Source organism: Pelmatolapia mariae, linkage group LG7 (genome assembly GCF_036321145.2).
Source record: "Pelmatolapia mariae isolate MD_Pm_ZW linkage group LG7, Pm_UMD_F_2, whole genome shotgun sequence".
Taxonomy (NCBI): Eukaryota; Metazoa; Chordata; class Actinopteri; order Cichliformes; family Cichlidae; genus Pelmatolapia; species Pelmatolapia mariae.
Window position 1 is genome coordinate 44,190,424 of NC_086233.1, and position 20,581 is coordinate 44,211,004.

At 36.7% G+C, this 20,581-nt stretch overlaps 1 protein-coding gene across 1 annotated transcript in view; it reads left to right on the forward strand.

The window, feature by feature from the left end:
* lingo1a (leucine rich repeat and Ig domain containing 1a) overlaps positions 1 to 20,581 on the forward strand; it is a 122,918-nt gene that overhangs the window by 57,684 nt on the left and 44,653 nt on the right. The window lies entirely within an intron of this gene.

Sequence of the window (20,581 nt, forward strand, 5' to 3'; positions counted from 1 at the left end):
TATAAAGCACTCAGTAAGAAAGTTATCCTGATGGAACCCTATGTTCTACTCATTAGTGTACTTCTCTATAAAACTAAATTGTTCTCGCATTTACATTTAGGTATCTACAATGTAATTAATGACTGGATATTAATTTGCTGTTAATAAAACATTCATTTTATGAAATGTATCTGAGTCAAAAGAGGAAAGGAAAGAGGAAATGTTTGTTGTTGATACCAGACATATAAGACATTAAACATTAAACTAAGTCCAGCTTAGTTTGTTTTGGCTTAGGGAAAAAATGTTTTTGCCTGATACTGTTTGGTATACAGTTCATTCAGTTTGACTTCACTTCCTAGAGGTGAAGTCAAGAGAGATTACCTCTTTCCCCCATAAAGTCATAATTTGACAACAACTCAAACTCTTTAAGGCATCCAAAGGGGAAAGAGTTAAAACTGCTGACCTTTAAAATATGCGTATTACTCCTGCAGAACAGCTGTGCCATTACCATTACTGACAATCAATATGGTTTAGTTTAATTTACTTTCAGCTGAAGAGAAAGGACGATAAGAAAAGTATCTAAAATATATAAAAAAAACATGAAACAGATATTCACAGATTCAAGACACTCTCTGTGAGCCGCATCATAATTGTATACACTTGTGTACCTCTTTTAAAACTCTACTCACCATTAATCTCCAGTGATCCATTTCCATAGGCCATCACTTTTTTCCTCACTGCCTTACTTTCATCTGTATGTTGTTTCATTTCATGACTTTTCATGACTTTAACACACATTAAGCTACCTTTATCTTGCTTGTTTCAATTGACTCTTTTTACTGCACATTGCCAGCATATTGACCACATTTTTTTTTCATGACAGGCTCATGCGATCTTGACCTTGTTACAGCAAGAAATAGAAGAAAGGGCTAAGGAGTAAAAACTGAGATCTATTAGGTTTGTGTACCTCAGTAATATGTCCAGTGGACTGTAACTATCTCCCTGCGGATGACTAGACATCTATGCTTTTCAAGGGAGGAGCATTGAAGGAAGTGCCATCACTTCAGCTCCTCTGTGCCAATTGCTCCAAAATGGCCAATTTCCTGTCTAGGATGTGTGTTTTCACATTTTTATCATCCCCAGCCGTAGTTATCTAGTTGCACTTAGGGCCATCAGTCATCGATGCTGCGTTTAGAGGAAGCCGATGTGCAGTAAAACTGACGGACGGCCTTCCGCATGACTGAAGATGTATGAGACATGCAGGCAAGCTAGTGGGGATTTTATTTATTTATTTATTTTTTATAATATTTTCAGTGCCGCCAAGAGCTGCCAAGAGGGAAAATAGCATTACTTAGAATGCCGATGACTGAAGAATTTTGGAATTCTTTAGAGTGACTTTCTGATGTTTTATTTTGTGGCTGTTATGAGGCTTTCTTATATCAAAGGAGAAACAGTGTTGATTTAAACAACAAACCTATTTTTAAAAGGGAATTATTTTCAGATCTATTGCAGTACAGCCTAGTTTTAGAAGAATGGCATGTGTACATCTTTTGTGAAAATGTTCTGAAAGTAGTTGAGAATCAAATCAATCAAAGTGGAATATGTGCAAATTTTGGCAACAATCAGTCCATCCATCAGTCTCTTTACTTTTCTGTGTTCAGTTGCTTTACACTTATAGACGTCTTCCAGCTGAACCAAGCCATTATTCAGGTTGTCTTTGTTTGTATGCAATCCTTTAGAATGCAGTACGATAAAATAAAGAAACTGCATGACCATTTCTTGAATCATCCTAAAGAGGTTAAAGCTGTGCATTTACCAGTGTTATTCTTCCACGTCAGCATAAAAGCTATCAGAAGCTGTTATACCTTAACAATGAACATTTTACTGTATTTTCTGCTGGAGAGGATAATAACTATGTACAGCATCAGAAAATGATTTATCATTTGCATAAGAACAGCGAAGGGACGCCTCTCAGCAAGCTCTAATGAGAAATGCTTCCTGTTCAGTTGCTTGCTTACTTACTTGGTTTCTTAATTGTTAACGTTCTTCACTGCATGAAAGTTCATCCATCAGCAAGACAAGTGAGATACATAAAGTTTAAAAAAAAGATGCATACAAAACCCATTTAGTTAATGTCTGTGAGTCTGTCTTTTACAACAAAAACAAAAAAGTATTTGTTGTTGGTATGCAAGTGAAATCTGCTTCTACCACTCCTTTTTTTCGTCACAGCAACTGCATTTCAAACATGATACCCTGTCAGGTTTTTTAGTTATATCTGACACCATGTCTGCTTTTACTTGGTTTGAAATTGATGAATAACTTCTCAAAGAATGGTTGAGTGAAGCCGTCTGTGTATTTTCAGTACCTGCAACATAATTGGTTTCTCATGCTTTAGGGCAGCGCATTGTTCTTTGTCTAATTAGAGACAATTCCCTCCAGTTGGACCCTTTCATTTTCACTACAAGTTGTCAAAAGTAGATCGTATTCTGATTTCACCAAAGGATACCTTTAGGCCAACCATTTAAAATCAAATAAGCTACACTGGAATTTCTGTTTGTATTTCATGTAAACTCTGTTTGAGCTATTAGAACAAAATATTTTACGCCTGGACTGACATTCATAGCTTTTTTGACGAACAGTAATCTCAACAGCTTTACTCTCAAAGTATCGATGCACACCGAAATATGAAGCACAGGAGTAGAAATCAGGTGTTATTATCGCTAACTACTTTTCCTCTAAATAATTTTTTCTGAATGTGAAACAGTTAACCGTAAATAACAAAGGAATATGTTAGGCTTATATTGTGGATTGTCATTTATGCTTAGAAATATTTACTCATATATGCTTAGAGTTTTATAATCGATTGCATAATGATAGAGGTCTGATCCTTAGCAGTCTGCAAAGACTCTGCGTGCCTCCCAGAGCACTCTGGCATACACACACAGCTTAAGGTCATGAGAGAGGTCTTCTCTTTCTGATTTATGGTATAGGAGGACACCTACTTTGTATCTGCTTAAGTATAAGAGCCCTTTGTTTAGGTGGACCGCTGCGCTCCTAGCACCAGCTTGGGGAGTCTTCACAGGAACACACACACACACACACACACACACACACACACACACACACACACACACACACACACACACACACACACACTATGCACAGACTGGTACTCTTTGTTCACATGTACGCCTATGTAAGACGTCATATGTTAATGAACTTATGCTACAGGGAACCTGCCTGAGAGTCCGACGGTGGGCGGAACAACACTCGACTTCAGTCGGGTCTCTCTCGTGCAAGAGCAATACAAAGAACTTTTCCGACTTGTGTCTTGCTTTGCTGTGTAGTACAGGGTGGGCCATTTATATGGATACACCGTAATAAAATGGGAATGGTTGGTGATATTAAAGTCCTGTTTGTGGCACATATACTAATGTGAGGGGGCAAACTCCTCAAGATGGGTGGTGACCATGGTGGCCATTTAGAAGTCGGCCATCTTGGATACAACTTTTGTTTTTTCAATAGGAAGAGGGCCATGTGACACATCAAACTTATTGGTAATGTCACAAGAAAAACAATGGTGTGCTTGGTTTCAAAGTAACTTTATTCTTTCATGAGTTATTTACAAGTTTCTCTTTGTTCACAGCCATTGACATGTCGAAGAGGTTAACACGTGAGGAGCCGATCAGAATTGTGTTGATATCTGGTGAACACAGTAACCGGGTCATTGCAGCAGATTTCAATGCAAGACACCCTACAAGACCACCCATCTCCCATGCTACATTTCTGACCACTTATAAAATGTGTTCAATGTGCTGCCCATTGTGTTGGATTGCCAATGCAACCCTCTTCTCCCACTCTTCACACACTGATAGCAACACCGCAGGAGAAATGCCAGCACAGGCATCCAGTATCCGTAGTTTCAGGTGCTGCACATCTCGTATCTTCACACCATAGACAATTTCCTTCAGATGACCCCAAAGATAAAAGTCTAAGGGGGTCAGATCGGGAGACCTTGGGGGCCATTCAAATGGCCCACGACGACCAATCCACTTTCCAGGAAACTGTTCATCTAGGAATGCTCGGACCTGGCACCCATAATGTGGTGGTGCACCATCTTGCTGGAAAAACTCAGGGAACGTGCCAGCTTCAGTGCATAAAGAGGGAAACACATCATCATGTAGCAATTTCAAATATCCAGTGGCCTTGAGGTTTCCATTGATGAAGAATGGACCCACTATCGTTGTACCCCATATACCACACCAAACCATCACTTTTGTTGTTCCAACAGTCTTGGAGGGATCCATCCAATGTGGGTTAGTGTCAGACCAATAGCGGTGGTTTTGTTTGTTAACTTCACCATTCACATAAAAGTTTGCCTCATCACTGAATAAAATCTTCTGCGTGAACTGAGGGTCCTGTTCCAATTTTTGTTTTGCCCATTCTGTAAATTCTGTGCGCCGATCTGGGTCATCCTCGTTGAGATGCTGCAGTAGCTGGAGTTTGTAAGGGTGCCATTTGTGAGTAGCTAATATCCGCCGAAGGGATGTTCGACTAATGCCACTCTCCAGTGACATGCAGCGAGTGCTACGCTGTGGGCTCTTGCTGAATGAAGCTAGGACAGCCACTGATGTTTCTTCATTAGTGACAGTTTTCTTGCATCCACATTTTGGCAAATCCAACACTGAACCAGTTTCATGAAACTTAGCAAGCAGTTTGCTAACTTTAGCATGGGAGATGGGTGGTCTTGTAGGGTGTCTTGCATTAAAATCTGCTGCAATGACCCGGTTACTGCATTCACCAGATATCAACACAATTTCGATCCGCTCCTCACGTGTTAACCTCTTCGACATGTCAATGGCTGTGAACAAAGAGAAACTTGTAAATAACTCATGAAAGAATAAAGTTACGTTGAAACCAAGCACACCATTGTTTTTCTTGTGACATTACCAATAAGTTTGATGTGTCACATGGCCCTCTTCCTATTGAAAAAACAAAAGTTGTATCCAAGATGGCCGACTTCTAAATGGCCACCATGGTCACCACCCATCTTGAGGAGTTTGCCCCCTGACATATACTAATGTGCTACAAACAGGACTTTAATATCACCAACCATTCCCATGTTATTACGGTGTATCCATATAAATGGCCCACCCTGTAGAATTGTCTTAAAGGTTCCAGCAAATAGGTTTGTGCTAGACAGACCTATCAGGATATGCTTCACTACAAACAGAAATGAATACTATGGTGTTTAAAACTTGTTTTTAAAAAAGGATCACGTAAGTTTAAAAAAAAACATTAGCACTGGCAGCCATGTCTACTTGGCTGCCAGTGCTACTAGTTTTACTACTAGAAAAGTAGCATGTTGTCTTTTATGACAAAATAATTATTTCATCTTTTTTTCATATGCAGTTCCCGTTTCTTCTGAATCCCTGTTTCCTTTCGTGTTAAAAGTTTATTGACTTGACTATTTCATTGATCGAGTAATAAATGCAAAGGATGTTTTTTTCTGTTAGAAAGTACCTGTCTTCTGCTTCTAGATTGTATTTTCATAAAATACACAATATCTAAGAATGGCACCAAAGGCCACACGTCCCTGTCCTTCAGCATACAAACATAAAAACATGCCACGCCTGTAACGAATAAAAATCTTTTCAGTCATGACTTTGCCAAAGGCAATGAATATGCCAGGGTTGTTATTGTTTATTCCTGTCCTAGTATTCTAGCTGTTAAGCACATAAACTTGCAGTGAGCGCATAATGTCTGTTATCAAGACCTTTCATTGTCCTTAGCTTTGATGAAGGAACAGGACGCAACAGGTTGTGGTCTTGAAATTCAGGAGCATGAGTAGTGTCTACAGTGTTAGTAGTCCCCAAAAATTCTCTCCTGCATTTAATTGAAGGGGAGCAAATATAAAATCAGTAAAGAAAAAAATATAAAAGCTTTTCAAGCATCTTATATTAAAAAATCTGAAATTTCAGATATGCTGTTAAACCAGCTCGTTAGTGTGTGAAAAGCCAATCAGGTTGCTTATGTTTCTGTGGGAGATTATGACATGCTTCAAAGTTTACTCGTGACGTGGACTAATGGTAACACTTTATAAGTATGAAATATTGTTAATGAATGGTAAACTGCTATTTAATTAAACTTTAGATCGTGTTAATTTACTAAAACAAACAAAGGGAAGATGATGTTTACTGTCTCCTAGTCAGTATTCATTTGTTACTTTGTCATTAGTTTATTTATATCAAATAAATACTTTCAGAAGTTTTCCCTTTTAACAAGGGCTAGAATCCTATCTTTTACCAGCCTCAGTTATCTTTATGAAAGCATTTACACCAACTGTATTACTTTAATAACATGATAGCCTTATTTGCTTAAACTTTAAATAAAAACAGCTACCAGTAAATGGTATAGAGTTTCCATCTCAGATTTATGGTCATTCATGTTTCAGGGGGATTTTTCTAGCACAGTATGTTGGAAATCTTTAGTATCCTTGCAGCAAACCTTTCAAACTGACTATTGCAGATATTCTATTAGTCTTTAAATCCATCCACACTGAGCTTTTCTAACCTTAAAGCTACAAATGTAAAACACATTCCAGCATCTTTAACTCGCTATTAGCTCTGGATTTTGATATGAACCCCAAACAGCTGTAGAAAGAACATAAGATTTAGGATTATGCCTTTAATGGAAAATTAATTTGAGACGTTTACTTTGTCCAGTCCAAATGTCATCCAGCTATTCAGAGCATATCTGAAGTTCAATGGTTCTTGTTTAAACAGGTTGTTGTGGTGGTGAAAAAGAGCTAAAAGGCTTGGGGGGAAAGGGTTGTTAATTTAAGGGGAGGTCACGTTGCCCAAGTGTTTAATTTGACTTTTGAGAAGTCTTTTCTATTCAGACAACTGAATATCAGTAAGGTTTTTTTGCCTTTCAGCTTGACCTACTATCAACCTACTTTTGACACACACTCACATACACACGTGCAAAATATGATAAGAGAAAAATCACCCCCTTGCACAGCATTTTGCCTCTCTGTCAATAGGCAAAGATTGCAGTTCAAAAGTAGCCTTGTTTTTCTTTTTAAAATAAAGCTGAGGCAAAATAGGCCTTGATCTCTTGGAGCAAAAAGTGTGTTTGTGGAAGATTTCCTCTAATCCTTGCAGCTAAGTGCAAAACAAGAATCCAAGGTCAGCTTTCCAAGGGATGCAGGGGCCATATTTCTATCATATAAAGGGATTTACACAGTGGAGCTCTGTGGTGTGTAGCTTTTCTGCTTCCATTGTCTCAAGAATATACACCAACTCTGCATGTTTACATAAGCAGGTATGCAGCCTCCAATATATCACACAAAGCAAAAGCACATGCTTGAATGAAACCACCCAGGTTTTTCTTTGTAATGTATGTATGTTGGTTTTGGCATGAGGTGCTGCTATGGAAGCATGTGTTGTGTTTATGTACATGAATACAACACAAAAGCATACAGGACGCTTTTGTGCATCATCACATGTAATATGAAGAAGCTCATTTCTAATGAGGGAACAACTTGGATTTGAAAAGTTCTTTCTGTAAAGGCGACTGCTTTTCTTGACACGCAGTAGATAAGAAATTCAGATACATTATGATTTTTCAGGAATTTGCATTCTTTGTGAATGCATGTGTAGGTGTATTACATATGCGTCATTACTGGGAATGATATTAAAATAGCTGAGGGAATTAATCTCTATTGCTTATGATGTATGTTTTAATGGTCCCCTAAATGGATATTCAGTAGTCATTAATCTTACATATGAAATGGGTTCTGTAATCATTTCCACAAGGACTTTGCTCAGAAGAAATGACAGCAGGACATCAATGTATTTTCCAAAATTAATGTGTAATCACAAAAGGGAATGGGGTGATAATTTTTTAGCATTATTTTTTCTTATATCACAAAAAAATACAGCTGTGCAGAAGTGAGTAATGGAGTCAGATATTGTAGAAGTATAGCAGTTTGTTGGAAATATGTTTAGTTTGTAAACAGATTTTGGGCCCAAGGGTGAGCAGCAACTTCCTCTTGTAAAGGTTTAGTTTTATCTGTCTAAAGGCTGTTGGGGTGAGACTCAGCTTTTAGAATGATTGAAAAGCATTAGTGCATGAAGGTCATTGCCCCACATATTGGCAAGCGCCTTATGCTACCAAAGATTATACTACTGAGTCTCATCCAAGGTTGGCAGCGATAATTTGGAGCTAAAGCTACATATAAATATTGGTGTGTTTAACAGATAAGTAAGGGCTTACAGTGCATGGTGAGGTGGTGATTTTAAAAAAGAAAAACATGGACAAAAGTCAGGCCAACATATTAAATGAAAGTTGTCTTAGCAACAGGGACATGGTAAGCTGGCTTCACTGTTTTGTCTTAACTACAATCACTGTAGATTTGGCTTTCAGGAATACCTAGGGTGATGACTTTTTGATCCCATTCAGTGTAAATCAAAATACAAACACATATAGCTTTGATAGTATTTCAGTTATAACAGTCTAACTGCAGTGAGCCAACTGAAAAGATTTCTTTGTCAACAAAAATCTGATTGGATACTTCTGTCTTAAAATAGTTTCGGGAAATAATCCAGTCATTAAAAACTAAACATGACAGAAAATAATTTCTCATATTATTAGTGGAGAATTATAAATGAAAATAAATACAACATATAAGAAGAAGGGCCTGTGGTTGCCTTTTTATCCTCTTGAGCCCCAAAGGTCTTACTGAGGTTCCTGCTCAAAAATGACATGCCCAAAATAATTAGAGTAGTTCTCTTCAATTACAAACTCTGTGTAAACAATCTTGGTATCAAAATAAAGCTAACATTTGTGAAATTTCATCAGAGTGCAATATGACATTGTCAAAGTTACTGACGTTGAAACATAGAAAAAGTAAGTGGATTTTTTTCCCCTAATTTATATGGATTTTATTGCATATAATCACTTTGAAAATATGCTTCAGTAGACAATAAACTCAAGAAAACCAGTAATCAGATCAACATATGAACATGATCTGTGCAAAGATTGATGCTGTTGAAGTGAAACACCAAGGTTATTTATTTGGTTTTTCAGCTTTAAACACTTTCCTGATTTAGTTTGCTTCATTTTGCTTTTGACATTTGGGCTGATCAGGCTTGATTTACTATAATTGAGGATGTGACTTTTTACTAAATTGTTCAAGTCTAAGGCACTATTATTAGGTGCAGCTGTTGATGGACACGTGGTTTTATCGGTTTTATTAGAACATTATTATCCTTTTCTGTGTGTTCATATAGTTCAGTGACTTCGCTGAAGTCATTTCTGATCATTATTGCACCCTGTGGAGAAATCAACAGGGGAAAAAAGGAACAAAATTATATAAAAAATTTGAATATTCAAACATAAAGTATTATCATGATACATTATAGAGCAGAATCCCAGATGAAGGTAGGAGATAGAGGAGATAGAGTTTAGATTCTGGTGGTGGGGGGGTATAGCAAAGTAACCAGATGGTTGATGGAGACTTTGATTGGGATGCACTGGACAACCCAAATGATGTGTACACTGGGAAGAGGAGGGTTGCACAATAGCTGTCATGTAAAGCAGACAGACAGACCACAAATGAATTTAAAGTACAACGAATAATGGCTGATTGTCTTAAAGAACATAATAGATAAAGTATAAGAGAAAGGTACTAACAATGTAATTTTACAGTTGGACATTGAAAGTGAAATAGCCCATATCAGAACAGATTCTGAACACCTTTCTATGTTTTCCTGTCCACACAGTAAGCAGTTTGCAGCAGTGTGGTGACCAGAGACCATAGAAAGTTAATGAGATTCAAGTAACAATGGGAAGGGGAAAAAAGCCGGCTATGCAAAATGGGAATATCCCAAGACAAACTTTTCTGAAACTTTTCTTTGAGGTGGGCAACTGACTACCAGTGACAATGCAGAAAACCAGTTATTGACGTATGACAGGTGTAGTCTTTGCTACCGTGAGTTTTCCCAGTCAGGATGAGTGTCAGCGTGTGGTTTGTACACACAGTTACACACACAGCCAAATAGAGCCTTGAATGTTTGCACACAACCGTCAGCGAGAAAGCAATATGCAACAAGCAAATGGCTCCCTGTTAGGACGCAACTTTGCATTCAACGGTAAGTGATGCCACGATTCCCCCCCCCCTTTTGTTAGTCCGTAACGTAGCCTTCGCAACACACTCATGTTCTGTTGCTCAGTTTACTTACAGAGGAAGGGGAAAACAAGAAAAAATTCTGTTACCTGATTAATGTCCCACTCACTGAGCACACAAAGAAAAATGAAATCATTTCTGTTTTGTTTTGGGTGTGACCTTGCAAAAATCTTAGGTGTATTTTTTTCTTGTCTCTTCAGCTTGCACATACTACCTCCCCTTTTATAAATTTCTGTCATACCTTGTTGCATCCTGTCTCACAAACACATTTTTCAGCCAATTTTATTTTAATCTACACCCACACTGGTGAAAATGGCTTTTGACAGAACATATTTTCTCATATATAACTACTGAATAGCTGCAGACAGAAAACATGACATGTATTACATAACATTTCAAAGATGTCTGTGTAGGTTCTCAGTCATCCAGGTCATGATAGTCTAAGCAGCTTAGAAAAAAAAGCGACTGCACTTCTTTAAGTTTCTTTTAGACGTTTTTACCTCTCATCCGAGAAGCTTCTTCAGTTCTAAGACCAAATGGAGAAACAACATTTTAAAGACTTACACTGCATTGCTTGGTGGTTTCAACTGACTTTGAGTTCACAAAAAGTAAAAGTCGTTAGTGTACCTCACCGGCCTGTTTCAGTCCACCTAGTCATGAGGTAATTGTTGATGAAACAGTAATTTTAGTTACTATGGACTGGAATTATGTGATAAACAGCCATTCAATTGTTATTATTAATTTATTTGTATTTTTGTTGGAATTGTTGTTTGTAAGAAATAGTTTACCAGATCCATTGTATGAAGTATGGCATCTGAAGAGCTTCACTTTTCGTGTTTCTGTGTATGAGCCACTGTATCTGCTTTTTCTGTCTTGACTTTTAGTGGAAGTAGCCACTTTATTTGATACTGCATCAACCAGAAATATGGTACCTCTGAAAAATGCATAATTTAACAAGTAATTTCTATTACACTAGTACCTGTGAAAATGAAAAAAAAAAATCTAGCAGGGACAATTTTATTTTCAGATTTCCTCTTAAAGTAGCTTTCAAATCTAAATATTATTTTTTTTTGTCAGGGCATACAAACTCTCATAGTGTTAATGTTGGGAATTGGTTGCTCTGCTTTGCCACATTAACATATCCAGTGAGGAGTCTCAAGAAATAAACAACATAGAAAAAAAAAAAAACCCCATCTGAGCATTTGTATGAAACCCATTTTTCAGTAAGTTTTGTGGTTGTTCCAGATGCAGGATTATTGCAGGATCAATTAAGAGAAACTGGGTAAACTACATGACTTTAAACAGCATCAAGCTCATTTCTATTGTCAGCTCCTGGCTGACTTAGCTGACATTCACAGTGAACTGAATAGTTTCTAAAATCTTAATCCAATTGGCCTGTTCATACGACAATGAAATATATCATCGGTTGCTAAAAAAAAAAGAAAGAAAGAAAACTCTCCCATTTTTCAATTTCTACTGCTGCATGTTTAAATTGTATCAGCCCTGGATTTTTTCAATCTTCCTTTTACCTGCATAATAATCAAAGTTGATGACAGAAAATTCTGTCACATGTGATACACGGTGGGAACAATAAACCAGTTCTCTCTGTGTGTCTCACTAGCTTACATAAGAAGAAAAAGACAAACAAATAACAGCCAATATGCAGCCCAGCAAGCTATGCTTATTGTCTCTTCAAGCAGAAACCCATTTTCTCAAGGCACTGTAGACACCCGAGAATAAAAGACAATGATCACAGAGGTATTCCTCCTGAAGGTCAAGAGTAGAGGAAACGGAAGTCAAGAAATTACTTTTTCATCCACAGTGAAAAATGTAAATCTAAATAAATCATGATTTGATTCCTCACATATTTTTTTTTTACCATCATGTTTTACTTTCTGTAAAAAAAAGATCAATCGAGTAAGATAGAAAGATAGAAAGAAAAGTAGTGCTGTAAGGTGAAGGAAAAACCTGAAATTCCCTTTAATTTATATTCTTTATATTTCTTATTGGCTTTATTCAATGTAACAAATAAATACATAAATACAAAGCTCTCAATGTAAAAGAAAAAAACCAGCCAGTTGTTTGCAATTTAAGTGTATTTTAATGAACAACATAATTTGCTCTAAAATTACTGGCTTCAGCTTTACTCAGGTGAAGATGAACATTCTTTGTTCTTCTCTACCCTGGAGAGCTGTGGAGTGTGCCAGTACAATGGCAAGACAGTAAGCAGACTTTAATTGATTCCGCCAATTACTCCGTCTGCTGGCAACAAAGTGTGGCAAGTTACAGTGAGAAGCAAATCGGTTTAATGAGACTAGGTGTCCCCGGCCTGGTTTCAGGGAGTCTGACGAGCAGAATACTGCAGTTGGCTGTGATGATACAAGACACAGATCACAGCAATAGCCCATTACATCCAAACCTACTGTATTTTGCAATGTGGGAATGTAGCCTTTCAACACACTTTTTACAGTGACATCATCTAAGCCGCCTGCACGCAGAAGATTTATATGTTCTTGGCAAGGGTTAAGAGTGCTTAATAGCACATGTGATGTGATATTTTTCATCATGTCTACTTTCATGTTTAAATTAGTCTTTATTCTCTTCGGTCTTTTTCAGTGGAAAACCAGTCTAGAAATATAGCCTCAGTGAAAGCATGAACTAGCTGTTTGACAAATAACCTTCTATGGTATCAAGTGGCAGTAACTAATGTGTTGCATCTGAGGAATATAGCATTGATTGTGAGAGTCATTTACTCCCTATTGAGAAGCAATTTGTTTGGTCTTTTCTTTTTTCTTTTTTCTTTGCAGAATGTGAAGTATGGTTATACAGTACTGGAGATGTAAGTCTGTGGGTGGGAGGTAGAGCAGATGAAGTGTGCCACACCAAAGTTCTAGGCAGAGGTGCCTTAATGATCTGAATTGTCGATCTTTGAAAAAGAATGAATGGCAATGAATCATTTGCAAAAAAAGGAAAAACAAAAGATACATCAAGGTGATCACAGATCAAACCCTTAGAGCACAGCTCCCAGTCTTTCCTTCAAACCACAATTACTCACACCTCTGTGAATATCATGGTTGGAAGGAGAAAGCAATGTTAGATGATGGTATTATCAAGGGAATTACATTAGAACCCTTGAGACTTCAAAAAGGGTTCTTTACAAAAGCAATTATGCAGCTTGTTTGTCTCAGAGCTTTCTTATCCCACAACTTTGTGTCAATAACCTTAAAAGTAAATAGCTAAGTAGGGCTCAAGGGGCTGTAGAAAATATCACTGAAGGTCGCATTCAGACTTTCCTGTAGCGAGAAGGGTAGTTTACAAAGGTGGTAAAAGAGCTGGATGTTTTCTGCTTTTTCAGGACATGAAGATTAATTACAGGGCCACATTAAAGATTGGCACAGGCTTTAAAAGCCTCAGTAGACACACAGTGTGGAGCCGCAGTACACTGGAGTAAACATCTGCATTACACAATGGGAGAGAGTCAGGATAAATTACATGTTCAGTCTTTTAAAAGCCATGAGTTTCATACTCTGATTTCACTTGCACATTCAACAGACAATTTCTTACAAGTTAATCTATCAAAACAGCTTTTGATGTCAATGACAAAAAAAGACAAAAAAAACCCTCCAAAAAACAAAAATATATAATGGCCTTGCAAGGATGCATATTAAATTAGAAAAAGGTGTAGCCTTTTTAAAGCATGACACAAATAAGCTCATACATTTGTAATTTTGTATAAACACATAACAACTTAAAGGTTTAAACAATGGCAACGATTCTACTTGTCTATTCTATTAATAAAAAATCATTTTGTTTCATACTGCAGGGTGTATTGTGTACATTGTAACAACAAACTACTTCACATTAAAAAGCGCACTGCCTTTCACTCTCAACCTCTGTTCAAGGCTATTTAGGCTTGTCACGAAACCTGAAATAACTGAATTGATGATGAGCAATTAATGTTTTCCCAAATAAAGACACAAGGTCGTCCTTTGAGTTTGCTGCTGTTTCCTTTCAAAATAATCCAGGTATAAAAATGAATGTAATCAGCGGTGAAAAAAAAAAAAGAAACACGCCACAAAGCATTACGAAACACACTTACTGTTTATAGGTAATACACATTTCATGATTTCCTAAAAAGGAGAGGGAAGAAAAACACACACAGGACTGGCTTTATGAAAACATTCATTCTGGTGCTTTTATTTGTAATCCATTTCAATCATAAATATATTGATTTAGCTGTATTTGCTAGTTCATTCTCCTTACATTAAACAGTGTAACCAGTACAGGTTGTTTCTGATGCCATACATATAAATAAATAGTACACACATACACAAAGTGAAACCACTTATTCTTGGAGAGTGACGACATGAAATATGACAAATACGAAAACTATCTAGCTAAACTATCTAGCCAAACACTAAAACACACAGTTTGCCTCACTCTTTTCACCCTGGCATGTGAAAAGAGGAGCAAGCAGTTAGATGTTTTTCAGGAGCAAAGGGAAAACACCTTTGTCAAGAAGAGTTTCCAGCTGAAAATCGGACATTCACATCAGTAGGTGGAGTTTTCCTCTCTCCCAGGAGTGTCATTGCTGCTTGGATTGGGGCTTCCAGTTTATCAGTATCAGGTCTCCTTTTTCATGCGTGGCATGACCAGGGTATGCCCAAGCTGTCTCAGGTAGATCTGGAGGTGTCCCCAGTGTCCTATTAACTTCTGGGAAGTTCCCCATCTACTTAACAAAGACAGCAATAGCATCTGATTTTATATTCTTTGAAATGTCTGACAGAGTGCTCTTATCTCCCTTGATACTGTATGATACTTTATTTTAGGACCCATGGCAGATATTAACCAAATAATTTATTAAATCTTCAAGGGCAAAATTAGGTGTTTTTGACTGGGACTGCAACACATTTTTTTATTTTTTAAAAAAGCACTAATAAAGACAGAAAAAAGAACATGTAGATGTGATATCATTAGGGACAAAATTGTTGACAAAGTCATAAAAATTAGAATGAGATACAGCAACAATCTATACATAGTACAGAGTGAGGTTCTTGATTTGACTATAAACAACAATGTTTAGCTACTTCTGGAGGAATAGAAAACATGATGAAAGAAATTATTTGTCATGCTTTTTGCAAATGGAATAGAGCGTAAACAGGGGGCTACAACACGTATTATTCTATATGGTTTGCAGAGCCTACCTTGCCCTGTCAATCGTTCTGGAGACCTTTTAATCCAGTGACTTCCCTGTGGCATTGGCTTGTCTCCAGCTGTGAGCAGCAAGTGTTTATTGGCTGTGGTATCAGTGGGATACTTTTGGTGGCCCGCCTCACCTTTAATTCTTAGATTCTTGCCAAGGCTGTGACAAGCAACTCTTTGACTTCAGCTGAAGTAAAAATGTAATGTATGTGAGGATCCTAAATAAATCAAAGGCATATCCACAGCTTTCCCAGAGGATTCTGGTCCTCTGCTGTTTCTTTTTTTTTTTCTTGGGGTTTTTTTTTTTTTACACCAAAAAAATTAGATCCTTACTGCATTATTTGGACTTTACTTAATTATTATATATCATTTATTAATAATTATGGGAAAGACTGTAATACAAGCATGACTTCAAAAATCTTTGTATCTGATGAAGAACTATAGAATCATGAAATATTGTCCGATTGTTATGCTGTTTACACTAATTAGTCTGATAAAGCATTGCAAATAAAGGTCAAAACTTCCTTTGGAAAATGGGTCAATTAGCTTATATAATATTTTTTTAAAATAACATATTAATCTAAGGTGTATTTAATACTCTATATTAATTATACAGTATAATATCCTGGATACAACATAGGAGTCAAAACTAAACTTTGGGATTATGATACCTGTCATAGAACACCATTGTTAGAGCAGAAATAGTTGAATAGTTATATGCCTTTCCTTCCTTGGTCTTGGCATATAATTAACCTTCAATCATCATTTCACTCATCAGTGTCAAGAATAATTCTATAAATTAAATATAGCACCACAGGGGGCTCCTTGTGTGAAAGAAGTCACCTACTATTTTATAATAGTTCTTCTGAGATAAAAAAAAATGTGATAAGTCCTCCCACCATGAAAGGCTTTAATATCTGACAGCATGTGCTGCCAAAGTTATTACTTTCGAATGCTTCAGCTCAAGGCCAGAACAGTGAACCCAGTTACTGTAAGCACACACCGGAGACACATCCACATTGCATCAGAGGCACTATGACGTGGATTAAAACCATAAAAAAGTAAAATAAGATTACAATTCACGAGAACAGCTAAATATAAAGATGTACTTAAAGAAACTCATATTCTGAAGGATATACTAAATGTGTTTTTGCTACATTTGTTTCTGGGAGCTGAGGAACAATTGTCATTCTTCAATTGTTTTGTGTGGGCATAAATTTGTATTCTATTTTTATCTTATTGTATATTTTATTCTATTTTATCCTACTGTATATAGTATTTTATTTTATTCTACACTGAAAAAAAAAGTTCTTTCAATTTACTTGATTTTATTGTGTACATCGGTCCCACATAATATGAATAAGTATGATTGACTTAATTTTCCACTTTCCCTCAAGTAATTAATGCTTGTCAAATCGAAGTATTTTATTTACATCAGATTACTTTAAAAAATCATGTTTAATGTACTAATATTAATCTGTTACCTTAATATCAATGTATTGCATAATGTCAGTATATTTTAATGTTTAACATCAACTTATTTTTGATTGCCAGTGGTACGCAATGATATTGTGTAATGTAAACACATTGCAATTATGTCCCTGCAACACAAATTATGGCTTTAAATCCTACTTAATTTTTTCAATTGAAATATTAACTGATCATTATTGACAAAAAAGGCAAAGACTGAGTGCTACTGAACAATTCACCTTTATTAAACTGTAACAGCAGTGAAAGCAGCAAGCTGCCATGAACAAGTCCAAAATCACATCCATATAAACTTGTTAACACATTTTTAAAGATAGCCTGCAGAAATAACTAAAAGAAAAATTTTAAACATTTGCAAATATTTCACAAAAAACTGACCTTAGCAGCAAATAAAAGAAAGTGCTTATAGATGATCCTGTCATCGCTTACATATAACATTTGTATTAATTACACAATTGAAAATTTAGACTAAATTAAGACTACCTGAAAAAAAGCAACACGCTTTTATGAATAAACAGATTTACACAAATATAACTTGTGTATTATTTGACAACAGTTTCAGCTTCTGTACAAGTATTTACCTGTACAATATTTCAACTAAGTTGAGCCTTAAATGACATTGTTATATAACTAATACCAAACACCTACATGAATCTTAATCTTCCTTTTAAACATATAAGCAGGACATTAAGGTTGACTCAGAACATATTGCTAAAAATCATCAGTAAAAATGTCTTACAACATGATACCAAAAGGAAAAATCATCCTGCACTGCAGTCACATGAGGGGAAAGCAATAAAAACATAAGCAGTATAACGTTACTGAACACAAAATGAAAAACTGCAAAGAATTGCAGAAGTGCAGTCTTTGACTCCTCAATGAAACAGATGGTTTTTGAAAGCAAGAACTTTAGAGAGTTTAGCTCCATCCAGTTCCATGAAAACCTTCTGGAAAACGTCAAAGTTGTAGCGGAGGTCAGCAGGTTAGGCAAGGTTTAATGCATACATGAGTCCAAATAGCATTATCACAGCAAATGCTTCATTATCCAAATGCTTCGCCACCCTGATGCCTGCAAGGACAACTCTTGTTCATCTGCTGAAGCTTGCTCTTTAAGAAGATAAATTCGAACAGTGGTGTCTTCAACAGTCTCATTGATGGCACGTTCTTCCATGCCCTGTAAAAAAGAAGCCATGTTAGTCATTTCATGCCAAGTAAGTAATATGACACACTGTGGAAAGTCCGAAAAAAAAGAAAAAAAAAGACAAGTACATACCACATACTCCCGGATAAGCATGCCAGGGTCTTCACTGTGTAGATACACACTCCCTTGACACACTCAGCATCATCATCTTCACACTGAAATGAAATGTATGTAATTAGCATCTTCATTCATCCCTTGTCCTTCATTTAAGTTTTAATAGTTAACTTCACATGAATGTTTTTAAAGTAAAGGCACACAAATTAATAATAGGTTTACTGGCAATTAATAATAAGTTGACAAAGTGAAGGTTAAAAAAACAAGCAGATGTAAAAATACAAAATGAGAGAATTTATCATGGGAAAACATTTGAAATCTTCCACAATTATAAAGTTTCATCCAAAGAGGATCATGTTAGGTGAGTGTTGAGGCTTTATCACTTACATTATCCATTTGTGCCACAATTCTTTTCAGTATTAGTCCAAGCTCTCCTCTTCTGTTGACCAACTTCACCAGGTTGTCCAAGTGGAGATCCAGCTGAGCCAGGAACTTTGAGGGGGGATGGTGGCAATTCTCTTAAACTCAGCGTTGATCTGAAAACATGAGCACAGAGGAATGAGCTTCAAAGGTTTAATACCTGGAAGAAGGCTGCAATCAGTCATGCTGAAGAAATGGGCTGTCAAATAACAACTGTGCCTTAATCATTTTAGGCTAATACCACAAGAACACCGTGTATGAGGCAAACCTTACCTCATGGAAATCAAATAGAGCAGGCCATCTTGCCATGAAAGCCTCCACCATTGGTGCATCACGAACAACTTCATGTCTTCTGTATGAAAGCCTTTTCCATCTTGAGTTTCACCAACTTTGTTACTCTTTTTTATGTCCATGTGGTGGGCTTTGACATGTCAGTAGCTTTAAGAGTCCCTTTGTCTGCTACTTCTGAAACTGAGGTAAGGTTAAGAAACTCATTCCCAAACAAGGAATCCATAAACTGAAGTCTGAAACTGCCCTGAAGACCACACTGTCTCTTGACTTCAACAATGAGATCCTCAGTTGATTCAGGCGCTCCATTAGAGAGTGAGCCTTCGACAGGTTCCGTCAGCCAAGACAGTCTTTAGGACCATAGGACTCTGTAGGCAAAAAAGAATTGCATATCAGACATTTAGAAAGAATCATTTCAGTTTAGTTTTCATACAGTTATCCATACTCAATAGCCAAAGTTATAAATTTCAAACATAAAGAAGAAGAATTTATCTAATGAAATACATGCAACTGAACCTATTACTTATCTGAACACCTTTTATTTATTTCTATATGCTTTTTTAAAGTCACAATGTGGACTGATCCAATCTTATAGTCAACCAATGGATAAGTATCAAGGAGTTCACAGAGTGAAACGAGAGTGAATATTCTTGTGGATACTGGACTGAGCTCAAAAGCTCTGTCGTGCTCTCTGTACCAGCCACCAAGCTCTCTGACAATGTAGAATATGCTGTGGTACAATGCAGATATGGTTTTTCAGTATTCTGGCAATCCACCTGCTGCTCTTTGGGCCAGTACCATTCCCTTTCTATAAGTTATGCCCTTTAATGTCACACAATGTGCAAGGTTGACCTCTAGAATGTCAGGGAATATGTACCTAATGACTTAAGCTATCTCCTCTTTAAGCAAATCCACTAGAAAGGCCGATACAGCTGAGACCTCTAATTCAGACTTGCCAAGAGATGGGGAGCTTAGATGGCAAGCTATCATCATCTGATGTTTTGAATTCTGTAATCATAAAGGTAAAAATTCCACCATCACAAAAAACATTAATTTTAATTGAAAAAAGGTATTCCAGTCCAGAAGAGCATTAATGGTTTCTTTAAAGTACCAATCTTTCTCTCATTTATACATAATGTTTTGAGAAGCAGCTCACATATGTTCTACACAAAGTAGAAAAAAAGGGGGGAAAAAAGGGTCCTAATTTTTGTTAGGACAATGTTGGAAAATTCACAATACATCACTTAATAAGACATACTCTGTTGAACAAACTTATCTCCTTGTAGATATCTGCTGTATTGTTTGGGCTTGACCAATAGAATAGTCAAGTAAGTGACACTTCACCTAAAACAATGACTAAATGGAAAAATGATTTGGCATTTATGGGCACAGGTTCTTAAACCCAACGTCTAAGGTGGCAGGATCCTTGTTATAACTTGAGTGCGTGTCAGCAGCAAGAATTAAGGTATGGCACTGTTTCGCTCCCAGCTTCTTAAACTCTGACGGTTACAGCCAGACTAATTAGCCACTGTAGCCATAACTAGCACGAGTAACACAAACACTATTGCACTCTCTCAGTGACGTTTTAGCTTGCTAAGCCATCAAGAACGCCACTGCTCTCTGTCACATACATAAATTCCATATCTGACCGACAACAGCTGCTTCCTCCTGACTATGTGCAATTTGTTACTATTTTTCAGCTTTAGCCACAAAGCTAATACCAACTTTAGCTAGCACTGTAAAAACAACATGTAGAT